Source organism: Zootoca vivipara, chromosome 12 (genome assembly GCF_963506605.1).
Source record: "Zootoca vivipara chromosome 12, rZooViv1.1, whole genome shotgun sequence".
Lineage (NCBI taxonomy): Eukaryota > Metazoa > Chordata > Lepidosauria > Squamata > Lacertidae > Zootoca > Zootoca vivipara.
Genome location: NC_083287.1, coordinates 49264321 through 49281026, shown reverse-complemented (window position 1 = coordinate 49281026; position 16706 = coordinate 49264321). Strand labels below are relative to the sequence as shown.

At 47.5% G+C, this 16706-nt stretch overlaps 1 protein-coding gene across 1 annotated transcript in view; it reads right to left on the bottom strand.

The window, feature by feature from the left end:
• WDR86 (WD repeat domain 86) overlaps nt 1-6631 on the bottom strand; it is a 28239-nt gene extending 21608 nt beyond the window's left edge. The window contains exons 1-3 of the mRNA XM_035129395.2: nt 6146-6631; nt 4790-4861; nt 1103-1250 (exon numbers count right to left, since the gene is read on the bottom strand). The gene's annotated coding sequence lies outside the window, so the exon portion shown is untranslated. The remainder of the gene's footprint in view (nt 1-1102; nt 1251-4789; nt 4862-6145) is intronic.
• Between the last annotated feature and the right edge of the window lie 10075 nt (nt 6632-16706).

Genomic DNA, 16706 nt, shown 5'->3' with positions numbered 1-16706 from the left:
TGTCTGGGTGGGCTGAGGCTTCCCTCGCCTCCTCTAAAAAGACCCCCCCTTCCGACTTCCCTCACGGCCCCTCTTTAAACAAAAAGAAAGAGAAGCTTCAGGGCTCTGTCTGTAACCCTCGCCCACAGGATGCGGAGCAGATCCTGCCCGCTCCCCCACCCCAGTCTGAAGAAAAAAAGGGGGGACGCGCGCACACACAACTAGCAACGCCCCCGACCCAAATCCGCAGCGCCCACCCCCCACGTCTCTCCTGTTTCCTTCGCGCGCGCCCCGCAGATATGCCTGCAATCCTCCTCTCCGCTTTTGTTTCCTGTCCCCCCTCACGCAGCCCCGCTCCTCACAGCATTCTTGCTTTCTCATAAGTTCCCCTCAGGACCCCCCCCCTAAGGCTCCCCTATAACTCCGCTGTTTCCCTCGCCACCGCCACACAAACACGCACGAAATGTATTTATTTTTCCTATCCTGAGGAAAGAAAGAAGAAACCCCCTCCTCGTGTAAAAAAAAAAAAGTCAGCACACATCGCTCTCCTCTCCAGTCACACAACTCCCCATGACTCGACGGCGTTTGGGTTTTTTATTGGGCTGCCTCTTCCCTCAACGAACTTCCCCTTGGGTGTCACACGTTGGGTGCCTTCCCAAGACCCCTTCAGTGGGGAGTGGGTCTTTTTGTGTAGGAATGAGGAGGGGTTTCTGTCTGAGCCAGATTGGTGAGGCCGGTCTTAATATCATGAGGGAGCAGGATACAAGGGTGTGAATTAGCCCCACATGGTGACCCCCCATGACCCCAGCTGTGCCTGCCTTCCTCCCTCAGAAAGAGCCCCCACAGCAATCTCTGTGAAAAGTCCCCAGAGAGAAGCATCCATACCAACTGGGCAAGTTTTCCCACCAGCAGGGAGTCACATCTCCCTTGCGCCTCTTGTCCATTTCTCCACAAAGCTACACCATAATTCATTTTCTAAACAATAAGGCAAATCAAATCTGCACAGCCCCAGCTCTCCCACACGGCACCATTCCTATGTTTCCGCCTAGCAATCTCCCAGATTTTCAAAAAAATTATAATTATTACATGTGGACACAGCCCACGAGAGTTGTTGCTGGCTTACTTCAGTTCAAGTCCCCATCCCAAGGGGAAATCCTCTTGCTCATGATCTCTGGTGTCGTTGGAGAGAAGCCAAATCAGCAAACACGCCGCACACCCCCTTTCGCCTTCAGAGAAGCTTCATCCAAAAATGTTATCTTTTTACGCACAAACTACGGCCAGGCGAACAAGCAAAAAAAAAAATTAAAATCAGAAAGTGCAGGGATCCAGGCTGTAGGATCAGGCTTCTTCACATTGTTCCAGGGGGGGTGGAAGGAAAAATCCTAGAGGACACAAACTCCAGAGAGCAAACCAATCTAGTAACCGCAAAACTCATTTCCAGGCAGATCTCATTTCCTTCCATGATAAGGGGGGTGGAGAAAAAGAGGGAAAAGAAAGAAAGAAAGAAAGAAAGAAAGAAAGAAAGAAAGAAAGAAAGAAAGAAAGAAAGAAAGAAAGAAAGAAAGAAAGAAAGAAAGAAAGAAAGAAAGAAAGAAAAGGGGGTGACAGATTGCTGGGTTAATGGAGCAAAATAGTTTTGCCCGGCAGTTACTAAATCCTAACTTTCTCCAGTGGCTTTTTGCATCGTAATAAGAAGGTGTCTATGCAGATCCTGAGTCTGAGTTTAGCATAATTCATTGGGGCGGCTGCTGCAGCACTGCAGAGAGAGAGAGAAAAAGGTTTTTAAAAGTCTTCCTGTTTAGAGAGACTAGCTGCCTTTTGTCTCCTGTTCTTACCCCCTTCAGTTGTGTGTGAAGAAGGCTCATCTGAACTGCTTGCCAAGATCCCTGCAGGACTCCGAAACCTCTCTCTCTTTCTCTCTCCTTTTACCCAGTTCTCCCCCAAAACTTTTTCACTGTTTCTTAGATTAATGCAGTTGTGCAGAGCATAACTTGTCCGTCTTTTCACGCTCTGCGGGGGATCAAATACCACCCCTCAGATTTCTACAAGGTCCTAAAGAAAGCTGAATTAAAGAGCAGAAACTAGTAGTATCTGCAGCACAAAGAGTGCCGCAAGACTCTTTGCTGTTTTTACTAGGATTTAAACTTCTCGGCAACAGATTCTTGGAAATGCACAATGCCTTGTGGTATATAAGTGATATGGAAAGTTTTGTATCTCAAGGTGCTAAAGGAACAGCTGTTACCCCACACAATATGGAATTCCTAGGAAGGCAAGACGTGAGGACAATGGGGAGTGTGAAGATGAGCAAGAGAAGCTTTGGCTGGATCAGAACTTGGGCTTTATCAGATGTGTCAGTCTAGCTCAGTGTTGCCTTCTCTGATTGGCAGCCACTCTGCAGGGTTGCACTGCACAGTAGTTTTCTTGGGGTATGGGGTGTTAGGGGTTAGGTAGTACCTCTGGTGGGGGTCATGTCATGCTCCTTCTGGGGTAGACTGTCCACCTTTGGTCCCCACCCTGCACTCAGCTCTCACCTATGGCTCCTAGAAGCTGTCACCATGTGACGGTGGCCACACTCCAGGAATGGCTTTAACTGACTGGCTAAACCAGGTGAAGGTAGCCAATGGGTCTCAAACCCTCAGTGAGTTAGGGTGAAGACGTGAAGACAGGCTCTTTACACGTGAAGACAGGCTCAGGCGGATTGACCGAACAAGACCAATGGTGGGTCCATCGGTCAAGAAGGTGGTTTCTGCATGAACTGTAGAGGGAAGTGAGGGGCAGATGGGGCTCGTCAACCTGGGAAGGTAGCCCATCTGGGAGAAGGAAGACTCTGATGCTAAACCTCCGCTGCTTTGTGGGATGTCTTCAGAAGAAAAGGCTAAGGAGTAAACCCCTACAAATCCAGAACGGAGTCCCTAAGAAGGTTGGATGGCACCTTGAACACTTCCTTCCGGCAATTCCTGTAGCCAAGCTGGTGCCAAACAGATTTCTCTGCTTTCCTTTGGACCACACCAGCCAGGCCAAGAGGGTTTTGTTGTTGTTTTCTGCTCCCTGGGCAGCCCAGGAGCTCCATACACACTGTCCAGACTTGTACCCCGGGGAGGTCACTTGGGTGCTGCTAATGCAGCGGTTTGACTTCACCTCGGAGGCACACTCCGTTGTCTCTCAAGACAGGCAGATGCCAACAACACAGTCAGATGCCAACAGGCAGATGCCAACAACACAGTTCTGGGAATTAAACCTAGAAGAACTATCTGCATACAAAGTGAATTTTCATACAGAATTAAAAAAATAAGAGGTGACATACGTAGAGGTGTATAAAATTATGCATGGTGCAAAGAAAGTGTATAATGAAAAGTGTTTATCCCTCCCTCGTTATACTAGAACTCGGGAACATCCAAAGAAGTTGAATGTTGGAAGATTCAGGAGTTAATTTGTCCATGGCATAGTTAAAGAGGCAGTGATGGCCACCAACTTTAAGGACTTTTAAAGAGGATTAGTCTAGACCAGGCATAGGCAACCTTGGCTCGCCAGATGTTTTGGAACTACAACTCCCATGATCGCTAGCTAACAGGGCCAGTGGTCAGGGATCATGGGAGTTGTAGTTCCAAAACATCTGGAGAGCCAAGGTTGCCTGTGCCTGGTCTAGAGCAGGCATCCCCAAACTTCGGCCCTCCAGATGTTTTGGACTACAATTCCCATCTTCCCCGACCACTGGTCCTGTTAGCTAGGGATCATGGGAGTTGTAGGCCCAAACATCTGGAGGGCCGCAGTTTGGGGATGCCTGGTCTAGAGGAATTAATGGAGAAGAAGGCTGCTAACCCTGATGACTACGTTCAACTTCATTCCAAACCAGGTGGGTGGACTAGGCTGGTTAATGGGGCAACTGGGGTGCTCTGAGCACAGCCTGCTGATGAATCTACCAATGGCCTCTTCTTCATCCTGCTTTATTTTGCAGGAGCCACTGAGAGGCTGGAGGGCCAGGAGGACAAGGCAGCCAAATTAGTCCCAGCTGTGCTTCATTCCAGGTCAGGAAGTCAGGAACACATATCCAAGCAGCGAGTCTGAATAACCGTGTCATGCAGTGGCTCATAGGTCCATGCCATAAATCAGCCCTGCAAATAAAATGTATGCTTTAGTGTACTAATCTGTAGCTCCAATCTGATATAGCTGGCTGTCTACCCTGATTACTCACTGTTCTATTCATGCAGTGCTGGGCGTTAAAGGCTGGATATTGCTATTTCAGCCATCGATATAATAAAACAGGGGTTTGCTCCCATTTCACCAAATAGTAGGAAGTTTCAGGGGCAGCCCTGTAAAGGATCAGTTTCCTTGTGAGAGAACAATCTCAATTATCTTTTATTGTAATATTATATTTACAAAAATAGGAAATGAACATGAAGAAGCAGGCAACAGCCAAGACCGATACTGCTGGATTTTAACCCATGTTGGTTTCCCCCATAACAAATAACATGTCATTTGAAACCCTCCCATACAAGGCTCTTTAGCATTTAACTGGTGGAAAACAAAATGTGATTTCTGCCTCCTTCACTAGCTTCTCTCCAACTGTTTCTGTCAAATTCCCACCAAAACAACTAGTGTGTGTTCAGTAGCAAGCTGCCACCAGTCATCAAAAGCCATCAATACTAATTTAAGGAAGCACCTTTCAGCCAACAGTGCTCACTGAAGAAAGATCTTTTAGCTATTGAATTACAAGAGTCTAGAGAAATTTTTGTCCTCTCACTTGACAGCTATAACAACAGTATTATGAGTATTTCCCTTGCATCTGAAGTTTTGACTGAACAAACATTACCTCTGGCTAATCTGGCTTCTTTTTCACTTGGTGAATAAGCATTTAGACTCCCACGGCAAGCTTCAATTGCAGCTGGAACGAAATAAAAGAGGTATAAAAAAATATATGCATTTGATCCTGCCTTGTTTTGCTTTCAAGAGGCAAAAGGTTTTGGACAAAACCACTATTTATGTTTACAAACAAAATAAACAACCTTATTAAGTTTTAAATGGAGAGAGGATAAGACTACTTCTGATTCCTGTTTTGTGGGGCCAAATCCAAAATGATTAGGAGTGCTATGGTCTTCTGCAGACAATAAAGGCTCTTTTGTTCTTTCTAGGAAGTGGAGCCAGCAATGTTTTAAAGGCCTAAGCAGTCAGTCTCAAGCCCCTTCTTAAGCTGATCATAAACAATGAAGTGCCCAGCCATTCGAATTAACTTTCCTAGAGGATTAGCCCCCTGCACAGTGCAAGTCTATCCCATGTGATAAAAGCAAGAAGAGGTCAATATCCAGAAGCAGAGTCTCCAAGTTGCTCAGACTAGTGAGAAATCCTGCTCTGGTCTCCTGCTGTTAAGAAGTTTTGCTACACATGAATATCTGAACCCTTATGCACGTCTACCCTGCCTAAGGACCCAGCAGAGACAAATACCTGGGAAATGAGACCTGTTGCTTGGAAACAGAATGTGCATTTTTTAAATGTGTGTGCACCCCACCCTTGTGCCCAGTAAAACCAGCGCTTTGAATTGGGCCCGGAAACTATTGGCAGCCAGTGCAGTTGGGCCAGGATCAGTGGAACATGTTCTATGCTGGCTGCTGAGGAGGAATGAGCCCTTTCTCTAAGACCAGCATGGACATGCAGAAGGCTAGTGGAGAAGGGAGGGGTGGGTCATTCTGTCTCTCCTCAACCAGTCCACTTGGTAGAAACAGTGGCATAGCATTGGTTGCTGGCGTCCAGGGCGGGTGGGTATATGTCGGGCAGTGGGTGCAGCCCATCTAATGCTGTCAGAGTGACCCCACCCCCACCGGAGCAAAGTGGAGCTGCAATGAGCTGCCTGGCTGGCCAATGTGGCCCTTGGCGGGCGGAGAGGAGCACTAGGCCAGGCCATGCTGGGGGCGCCTGCTTCGCGCCTGCTTGAAAATTGTGCACCTGGAGCCACAAGCCCCTGGCACCCCCCACGCTATGCTCCTGGGTAGAAATGTTTTTCCTAGCCAGTCAAGAGGTTATAAATACCTGCATTTCTATGCAGACTTCAGATGACAACCAACATGGAAATTCAAGCTTCTAGCCTCATGGCACACACACACACACACACACACACACACACACACACACACACACACACACACTTGCAGGCTTCTAGCTTTTGTGGACTTACTTGATCAATGCATTGAATGTGTTAGAAAACCCATTATGGACTCCAGGACACCACCGTTCCTCTTCTATTTTTGAAAGTTGTTTCAATACACAAATCTTCCTCACTGGATTTTGGATAATACGTTTGGTACCTCTAATTATAAAGCACCCTTTTCAGCGGTGCAAACATTGCTGCTGGTACAGCTGTTTTAGGAAAGGGATACTGCCAGCAGCCAGTTCCAGTCAAGCCAGCCATTTCCCAGGGATATTGTTGCATTGTTGGGATTTGAAAAACAACACACACACGCGTTCTAATAACCTAACCTGTTCCCTACTTTGGTGGAAGCTCTTGCTTCATTTGCAGTGAACTGGCCTCTTGCCCAGCCTTGTCTATCTCTAACAATGCATTCCTGAGGGGCTGAATCTAAGCACAAGCCAAAGGATATAAGTGTAAAAGTATATAAACAGGTCTTGGTCAACATCGCTCTTGTTTATACCAGAGATAAATGAGGAAATGGGACCCAAATTGTGAAATTGAAAACAAAATGAAGGAGCAAATAAATGAAATCTACCAGTGGCTGTTTCACATTTCAAAAAGCAACCCTTCTTTTTAGTTTGCAAGATTTGTTTGCAAACTGGCAACTGAAATGGAATGAAGATTGTTGTAATTATTTTTTCAAAGTAGGAAGAGTCTTATAAATAACTCCAGGTTTTTGTTGTTGTTGTTGAAAAAACTACATAGGGTGGGAAAGGAAAGATGACTGGTAAGTAGGAAGATGAAGGTGAGCAAATATCATTTCACATACTTAGAACTTGGTTGCAGCTTGGTTGTCTGCTGAGTGGTGACCAGGTCCAGGGTTACAGCTTGGATGAGACAACCCACCTGTCTCATCCAAGGGAGGTCTGGAGGGTGGAGCCACATGGAGAGGATTTCCCACCCCACCCCACCCCCAGTAATTGTTTTGTTGTCATTTTCCCTGCATACCGTAACAAGACATCCCATTTAATCCAACAGTGTTACAGAATCAAAACATACATAAACTCAGTGCTGGAGACCATTTGTGCCAATAACAATTTTCAAACAGTAGCGGACAGGACGTTTCAGCAGTGGCCACCCATTTGTGGAATGGCACTATCGGGACGCGGGTGGCGCTGTGGGTTAAAACACTGAGCCTCTTGGGCTTTCTGATCAAAAGGTCAGCGGTTCGAATCCCCATGACGGGGTGAGCTCCCATTGCCCAGTCCCAGCTCCTGCCAACCTAGCAGTTCGAAAGCATGTCAAAGTGCAAGTAGATAAATAGGTACTGCTCTGGCGGGAAGGTAAACGGCATTTCTGTGCACTGCTCTGGTTTCGCCAGAAGCAGCTTAGTCATGCTGGCCACATGACCTGGAAAAACTGTCTGCAGAAGTGGACAAACGCTGGCTCCCTTGGTAGGGGCCGTCTTGAGCAGATCGCGCGCCCTGGTGCTGAGGGGCGGAGATCGCTCCGCCGCCCGCCCCGCCCTCGCAGGCCGCAATTGGTTTCTGCGCGGCTTCGTTGCGCGGCGCCCTCCTTGTCAGCCCGGCGCCCAGCTTACCAGCCCCCCCGCCGTGGTGCGCTGCGCCACCGGGGGTCTATGAAGAGCCGGCCCTGTCCCTTGGCCTTTAAAGTGAGATGAGCGCCGCAACCCCTAAGTCGTTCGTGACTGGATTTAATTGTCAGGGGTCCCTTTACCTTTACCACCATGGTCCGGTTTTAGGTGCCAGGCTAATACTTCTTATTGACCCAGGATTTTGGTGGTTAAGTTAGCTGCTTCTGTGGGTCCTCATTTTTTTAGTGGGGTGGCTTAGGGCTTGTACTTATTGTATTGTTGGATGAGCATTTTAAGGAATTTGTATTGCACATTGATTAGAAAATTGGCATTTAATTGATTTTACCTATTTGCATTTTACCCTGTTAAGACCTTTGATTGAGGGTGTGTGTGTGTGGTCAAACACAGTTGATATTAACAGTCGCAATCCACTTCAGAAGGCTGCTTGGAAGGATGAAGTAGAAAAAGTGAAATGTTTTGCTGAAGTGAGAAATAATCGTTCCCTTCTCCTGCGCGAAAGGCAGCAGTTAGCTGATTCATAAGCATCTGTTTCCATTCATTCCAGACTGTGTGCCCTGATACTGCTGGATTCCTTTCCAGCGCTGACTAGGGGGCCAAGGAGCGGTTTTGCTGCTAAACATAGCATATATACCATACCCAAGATGACATGGTCTGAATATGGATGGATGCGGGAAGGAGCCTTTTATGAACTTCCTTTAACTCATCTGGTTTTGCAGACAGTCCTCCGACTCAACTTACACAGTGTAATCAGCGGTTTTGCTCTGACGAATGGAATGTGCATCCATACTCTGTCTTCCTCCAAGTGAAACAGGAGAGTCACTTTCTGACCAAGCAGATGGAGCCCCCTTCCAGTCATTCTTAAACCTCAGAGCAGTCCTCACTTCCTTTCTCTTCCTTCATGTGTACATGATCAACAGTATCCCAGGGGTCACCAGCCTGATGCCCAGAGGCCCACCAAGGCCTTGTGCCCATAGAGTGCCCTCTCCCTGCTGAAATCAGCCTGGATAGAAGCCCCATCTAAGCTAGCTTGTTCTTTTTACTTACAGTGGAGGTTGCTGTCCCATCACCAGCAAGCCAGATTCCATTGCCATTCCAGTTGCCTTTTGTATATGTCAGGCATGTCCAACAGGTGGATCGTGATCTACCGGTAGATCACTGGACGTCTGTGGTAGATCACTAGAAGATCAGTGGCTCCCCCCCAAAGAAGCTAAAAAACTTTGGCTCCCCTAAAAAAACTCAACACCTTTGTCCTGCACCCCTAAAATGACTTGAACCACCAAAAACAGCGCTTTCCTTCCTAAGATAAAAGCTCAGTCGCTTTCCTCCTTCCTAAAGCAGCTCAAGAACTTATACGTGAACCCCAAAAAGCAGGGCTTTCCTTCCTAAAAAAACCCTCAACAACTTTGACCTGAACCCCCCAAAAGGGGGTAGATCACTGCCAGTTTTTAACTCTCTGTGTAGATCGCAGTCTCTTGGGAGTTGGCCACCCCTGGTATATGTCATGGGATTGCTCCATCTTGCTCTTCACCTAGGGCAAATAAATGAGTTGGGCCAACTCTGGAAAGACTGCTTGTGGTACAGCTGTGTTGCCTTGTTTGCCCCTCATCACACACGGCCTGACACGTGAGCCTGTACAAGCAGTGGTTGAATTCACATGTAACAAAAACCTAGAACGACTTACTGCGCCTGGATGTGAATGAGCGGCATGCTGGTGCACAGTGATGCCTGGCTGCTCCCACTTTGCACCTCCCAGGACGTAAGCGGGGTAAACGAACCCAGGGAGGCTGTGCTACATTAATGTTTTAAAATGCAGATGCGTCATTATATCTCTCAATTCGGATTGAAGTGGATTCGGGGTGGGGTGGGGGAACACATCGAAACACAGTCTTTGGACTCAGCTACATTGTCAAAGAAAAAACAGTTTATATGCGTTGTTTATGCATTCTTAACACTGTGACACCAGATGGCGCTGTGGAGTTCCGTTTTTGCCAACCTGATTTCTCATACAAAGTTTGCAATGCGTTTAAACTGAATCGCTTCTTTGGTGTGTCTCGATCCAGCCTCTCTTAAGAAACAACCAAGTAGACCCAGGATTGATATGGATTGTGTGTTACGTTGTGTGTCTACTGCTTCCCAAGCCAGCAGTGAGAGTGCACTTGGTGCAAAGTAAACAGCAGTGTATACACAGCCAAAGATTTAACTTCTCGTTGTGTTGCTCATGGTCTGCTGTTCCCTAACAAGCCTCCGTCACTAGCCATCCTTAAGATGTGGTTTGTTGTTGGCTTACAGATCATGGCTTCTGATGTGACAGGAAGTTGGTTATCCTGGTGGGAGGAGCAAAGTGGGAGACATGATAAAATGTGCTACAAGAAATTGGGTAAACCCGTCATCAACGTGGATTCTGTGACGGAGGTGAGTGATGTGTCAGATTTTGTTTACCTTTCTTTAAAGACGGGTGGATAGAGCCAGTGGCAGAGGAAGGGGGTGTGGTGGGTGTTGGCCGCCCCAGGTGTCATCACTGAGGGGGAGGGGTGGCAAAATGACAAAAATATGAGTTTTTTAAAAATAAAAAGTGGGCTTCCGAAACTTTTTAGTTCAGTCAACAAACGCAACAAAACGCGGCTGGCACTGGGCGCCACACTGCAGGAGCCAGCACTTACCATGGGGCCTGCAGTGTGCCCAAGCCATGTGTCTTTCCTGGGAGTGACGTGGTGGCTTGGGCGCCTGCAGGCTTGGCGCTGGCTGAAACGGCAGTGTGGAGCATGCACCTGCCCCTGCCTCTCCCTCAGCTGCCCTACAGCTGAAGGGGAGGCTGTGGAGAGGCTCCGCGCTCCGCTCCGCGCTCCACCCCCTGGCTGCATGTTCTACCCAGCCAGCTACACCGCTGGATAGAACTGGCTGGATGCGCCGAGACAGGCACATGTTGTGCTGAATACACAGAGAGGTGTGCAAGGTGGTTCACTGCAAGTACACGATAGTGTGTGAACTGCCCCATCTTTGGTATGAGCCCCACAAGATTCCAAGAGACATTATGGAATGTGCCAGCTTGCCAATGGTTAACCGTAACCATTAAATGCTGTGAAAGTGACTCAGTGGGTTTGGGGGGAGGCCATCATTGCTAGGGCTGGGAAGGATGGAAAGCAGTTAAGGTGCCTTTCAAATTCCACTGGTACCCCCAAACTATCTGTGAAAACCTCAGGGTTTCTTTCTGTAAACCCAGAAATAACATTTCTGCCACATTTCACCCACCTTTGGGAGCTATAAAGCACTAAGCCAAAGTACAGCCTGAGGTTTTCCATTCCATTATATGATTATTAATTGCAGTGGGGAGGAATAAATGCATGAAAGTTTGCAAAGCACCCTTCCTCTACCCGGAGTAGAGAACAAATGGAATTATAAAGCTCACAGCAGGAGCACCGAATTGCCTCTGGGTTCAGTTTTCACGTCAAACAAAAAGAGACACACATGAACTTGAACCAGCCATTTTACGGTCCTGCTCATATGGCCAGCAGCCTTGTTGCCATTTTCTCAGGAAGCAGAATAACCACTTTACCCAGCAGGGTGTTGGGAGATGCCATGCTGTGGTCTGTTAACATTTCCTGTGGGAAGTCTCCAGGCCAAGTCACAGTTTAGAGCAAAAAGAAGATGGCCCTGCCATGTTTCCACAGAGGACAAGTGTGCTTACACACAAACAAACACCTGAAGGATGGGCATGAACACGTTGCAAACCAATTGCGTGGAATCTTTATTAACCTGAAGGCCACGTGAGTAGCCTTGCTTCTGAACTTCTTGTTTCTTGGACAGGTGGGAAGTGTGAACCAGTATGTGGCAGTGGGTGGGTTTGAAAGAGGATTAGACAAATTCATTGAGAATAAGGCTATCACAGACCCTCCAAGTGTCCTTATTTTCCAGGGACAGTCTTGGATTTACAGAAGCCGTCCCGGTTTCTGATTTGATCCTGGAATACCCAACTTTTCCTTAAAAGGTAAAAGGACCCCTGACCATTAGGTCCAGTCATGACTGACTCTGGGGTTGCGCGCTCATCTCGCTTTATTGGCTGAGGGAGCCGGCGTACAGCTTCCAGGTCATGTGGCCAGCATGACAAAGCTACTTCTGGCAAACCAGAGCAGCACATGGAAACGCCATTTACCTTCCCTTCCTCCTTGGAGCGGTACCTATTTATCTACTTGCACTTTGAGCTGCTTTCGAACTGCTAGGTTGGGACTTTTCCTTAGGATGTCCCTATTTTCCTCAGTGAAATGTTGGAGCGAACAGAGTTATGCGACTCCCGAGCCAAGGAGATAAGAAACTATACAACCTTTAGAAGACATCTAAATATTGGGATTTTTTTTATTGTTTAATGTTTTATTATGTTTTTATATATGTTGGAAGCCGCCCAGAGTGGCTGGGGCAACCAAGTTAGTTGGGTGGCGTATAAATATGCTGCTGCTGCTGCTGCTGCTGCTGATGATGATGATGATGATATTGGAATAGGATGTCCCTATTTTCACTGGAGAAATGTTGGAGGGTATGCTATCAATGGCCACAAGCAACAATGCCTTCACTGCTGAAATCAACATACAGTACATCAAATACAGCTGCTGGGGATCACAATTGGGGAGAGTGTTGTTGTGTTTAGGTGCTGCTTTTGGGCTTCCCATAGGCATCAGGTTGTCTCCTGTAAGAACAGGATGCTGGGCTAGCTAGATATTTGGTCTAATCCCAGCAGGGCTCTTGTGTAAAGAGAGAATGTCACTTTCAGGAGAGAGAGGAAAAACACCAAACGAAAACAAAGCATTTTACACTTTGAGTTGATGCACACAGGACCCATAAAACAAAAAGAAAGCTCTTGAGTTCTCCTCTGATTACTATTATTACAGGTTCAGATGATCCCATTGTTTTCGTTTCGCCCCGCTGGCCAAGATAACCACGTCCCACTGTGCAAGTCTCAGCACATTCTGCTCCCTGCTTAGTTACATTTCGGAGAAATTGCGATGCTGGAAACTCCAGTCACACAGTCAAACCATTTCAAGTGTTGCAGTCTAAACAGGACCAGACTAGGTTACAACCGGCTTCTAAAGGAGTTCTTTTTTTTTTTTTTGCTTTCACCTTTCTGAAATTAGAACATGAGGAATATGGATGTGCGGGTTTGCCTTTAGAAAAATGTTTGTACCTTGGATGGCAAGCAAAATTATTCCTGAAGGAAGCTGGGGGCTCAGAAAGCAAGGTGGAAGAGAGCTCTCTGTGCTACACGGCTGGCAATGGCTTTAGGAACCAGAACTACAGTCACTGGCAGGCTTCTGTCTATGTGGCGCCTCTTCAAATGTGTACGAAACTAGCTGATTGGTGCTAAGTAGTACCTGGAATGATAAAGGAGAGCACATTTCCTTGCTCCTATTTCCCCTGTTTTAGCCAAATTGATGTAAATTAATGTTCAACAGAAACAGATGAGATTCTCAATTTGTTTCCCTTTATTGTTAATTTGTGAAATTTCACAGCTGCACAAAATGCTTGAGATGCAATTACAAAAACAAAACAAAGCCATGGCTACTGTACTGCCCAAATCTCAAAGGAATTGATTTTTAAGAGGAAACCTTTGCACTCAACTGGAGGCAGTTTGCTCCTTGTGCATTCCTTCTGCTTTTAAGGCAAGCGGCGCGGTTGCTGAATTTTAACTCAAATGGAATTCCACAGCACTTTTGAGTTTTCGCCTCTCACTGGCACTTGGCGTGGAATTCTGCTGGGAATCCACTAGAAACTGACTGTGGTTCCAATGGACTCCGGATTGGGGGCTGGCTGAGGGCGGTGGGGCAGCGGCCCATAGAATATTAGAACCACAGAACCAAAAAATTGTAGAGTTGGGAAATACCCCATGCAGGAATTTAATTATAATTTAATTTTTTATACCCTGCTCATCTGGCTGAGTTTCCCCAGCTACTCTAAAACATCCATGACAGAAAGCCATCCAACCTCTGCTTAGAAACTTCCAAGGAAGGAGAGTCCGCCACCTCCCGAGGGTGTTCCACTGTCGAACACCTCTTCGTCTGTTCCACTGTCAAACACCTCTTACCATCAGAAAGTTCTTCCTGATGCTTGGTCAGAATCTCTTCTCTTGTCACATTACCCACGCAAGATCTTGGAACTCAAAATATACACTATTTTCAGGGCCGTGCTTTCAGAGCACCCCAAAATGTGCATTTTGTGGCGCTGTGGAAGATTGCAGCTCTGAAAAAGCACTGGGGGGCGGGGAGGCGAGATCTCGGCGTGAAATTGTGCGAGGCCATGGCGCCCAAATTGGCCGCCATGCTCTCGCAAGGGAAAATGAAATGTCCCAGTTTTTCTGGGACATTTGAGGGGTATGCCAATGATTAGGCAGAACCACCCTCCTGACACCTGCCATAGCATCCGCCTACCAGGATAGGGCAGGTGGGGGTGCGGTGGTTGCAAGCTTGGGGCTGCAGGGACATACTGGTGGTGGCACCAGAATGCCTCTTCCAGTGCAATCTCACTGTTGCACTGCACCATCCGGATAAGTTGCAGTGATGCTGGTGTTCAGAGGGCAGATCTGCCCCACCACAACAGCTGGTATTGGTAGCTTGGGCCCAGAAGAAGAGACTGAGCTGGAAAGTGCCTATAGGAACCACTGGGGAATATATGCTGCCCACGTGGCACCCAGACCTTGGGCTCAGCATTTCTCCTTGTGCTATGCAAGCTGAGGACAGCAGGCATGAGTTCACTTTCAGGGCAGAGTCAACCTAAGGTTAGCCGCAGTGGAGGAAAGGGATTCATTACAGAATGCATTCAGCATGGGATGCCTTCCGTCCTGTTAAACACCCACATTTTGCAAGACTCAGCTGATGATTATTATGATTATTATTTCAAGCACGGAGCGAGTTCTTCCCGTTTTAAATCACTGGCGCTCTCTCTCCCACTTTATTGCTCTTCGTTCCTAGTTCCAAATGACAACCTCCTCAAAAAGATGGAATAATAAGAAATAGGTCACTGTTCTATTGAAATCATGTCTGCGAAAAAGCCAAAGCTGTGAATTGCTGACAGATTAGCAAGGCAAGAGGTCATGCTGGAGCCAGAATGTACGGTTCTAAACAGAAATATTTAATGGCACTTGGAGCAATTAAAAAAAGGAGACTAGTGAGCTATCCTGGCCCTGGAAGGAATGCAGTTTGCAAGTGGGAAATAATTTTAGGAGAGTGCGGAATCAGGCACAGAGCATCAGTCCCTGAATCTTGCACTTTGCAGCCCAGTCAGGGTGGCATGAGTCATTCTCTTCCTCTGCCCCAAGCCAGCCTTGGTCACTTATTAAAGGAGGGCTATTTCTTTCTAGATGAGGACATAGAAATTGTCTGACATTGCTTCGGAGACAACTCCCTTAGCCACGGCTATGCAGACTAGCTTTGCAAGGGGGGCAGTAGAGAAAGACAAGAGGTTTTAGTAGAAGATGGCTAATGGTCAGAGGTAACTGGGGTTCTAGTTCTAAAACATCTGGAGGGTCATAAATGCTCCATCCTTGATGTAATTGGAGGTGTAGTTTCTTCAGAGTGCTGGAATTTGTGGCTCTGTGTGTAGCTCATTATTCTTTGGGGAAGACTATGACTGTTTACATGGCATAATGTGCCTTATAATGTGCATAGAATATGCTCAGAGGCATTGTGTTCTTGGTGTCTGATAGGGGAACTCTTCCTTGGCTTCCTGCCCCTTTCTAGGTCTGGAGCCTTTCTTCTGCACCCAAACCCCTCTGCATCTATACAGCCAATGGGATGAAATGTGTCATGAAGTGGACTTTGACCAGCCATTAAGGTCCGTGATGGCTTTGGGACACTAGTACACACGCTCTCTCACACTGGCCTACCTCACAGGGTTGTGGTGAAGACAGAATGTGGTAACTCGGGTGTCTGTCAAATTTTTAAACATAGTCTTTACCACCTCAACTTTCTGTGAACTTTCCAAGCGCAGTTCATGGCTGCTGCCAGAGCACAGCAGATTTCCTTGATCTTACAGACATCGCTCCGTGCTTCTCGTTTACTTTTGTTCCTGTCAGCCTGCACTTTGCTGCAGTTCAAAAGCAGCATTAGTCATCATCCTCATCACCAGCAGCACCAGCGTTGCAAAGGAACTCTGCAAATTCTGCTGATTTGAGGCTGGACTGTCGTGAACAGACACCTCCCTCTTCTCTGTGCTCACAGACAGGGTTGAAGTCCAGGGCAGTGGTGTGTGTGTGTGTGTGTGTGTGTGTGTGTGTGTGAGAGAGAGAGAGAGAGAGAGAGAGAGAGAGAGCAGAACCTCCATTTGCCAAGAGCTAGCTGCCCATCCGCCCTCTAGAATTGGCAAGCCAGATAAGATCCCCATAAAAGTGACAGATCAAAGTAGCTAATTCATCAGACTCTCCAGGAGATTGGCAAGAGGGGCTTAGAGCAGCGCCAGCGCCAGCATTTGTGGGCATCCATCATGCAGATGAGTCTAAACAGGCAGTGGGGGAACTTTTCCCGCCCGAGGGCCACATTCCCTTCTGAACGACCTTTCAAGGGCCGCATGCCAGTGGTGAATGGGATCAGAGACAAAAGCAGGCAGAGAAAGTCCCCGGAAGCAGTACGGTTTCAGGAGTGCACAGCCTTCCCTACAGGGTGGCATATTACCAAGGCCCACCCCTGAAGTCCTGCACATTTCCTCTTTGCACAATAGGTTCGTTTCTTCACATGCCAACACACGACTCTCTCTACCCCTAATCTGGGAATGGAAGGACACATCCCAGCCCAGCAGAAGCACTTGGAGTGCAAAGTGGGGGCCGGTGAGGGGTACTGCCTGGGCAGAAATACAAGGGCCAGGGAAAGGGGCCTGGAGGGCCACATTCACTCCTGAGGTTCTTCACCCCTGGTCTAAACAGCCAATGGATGATCTTGCAGAGAATATCATGCAATGCCTTTAGGAGCGTGGTCACTTAACATTGAATGCCTCCTGTGCTCCTTTGGGACCTCA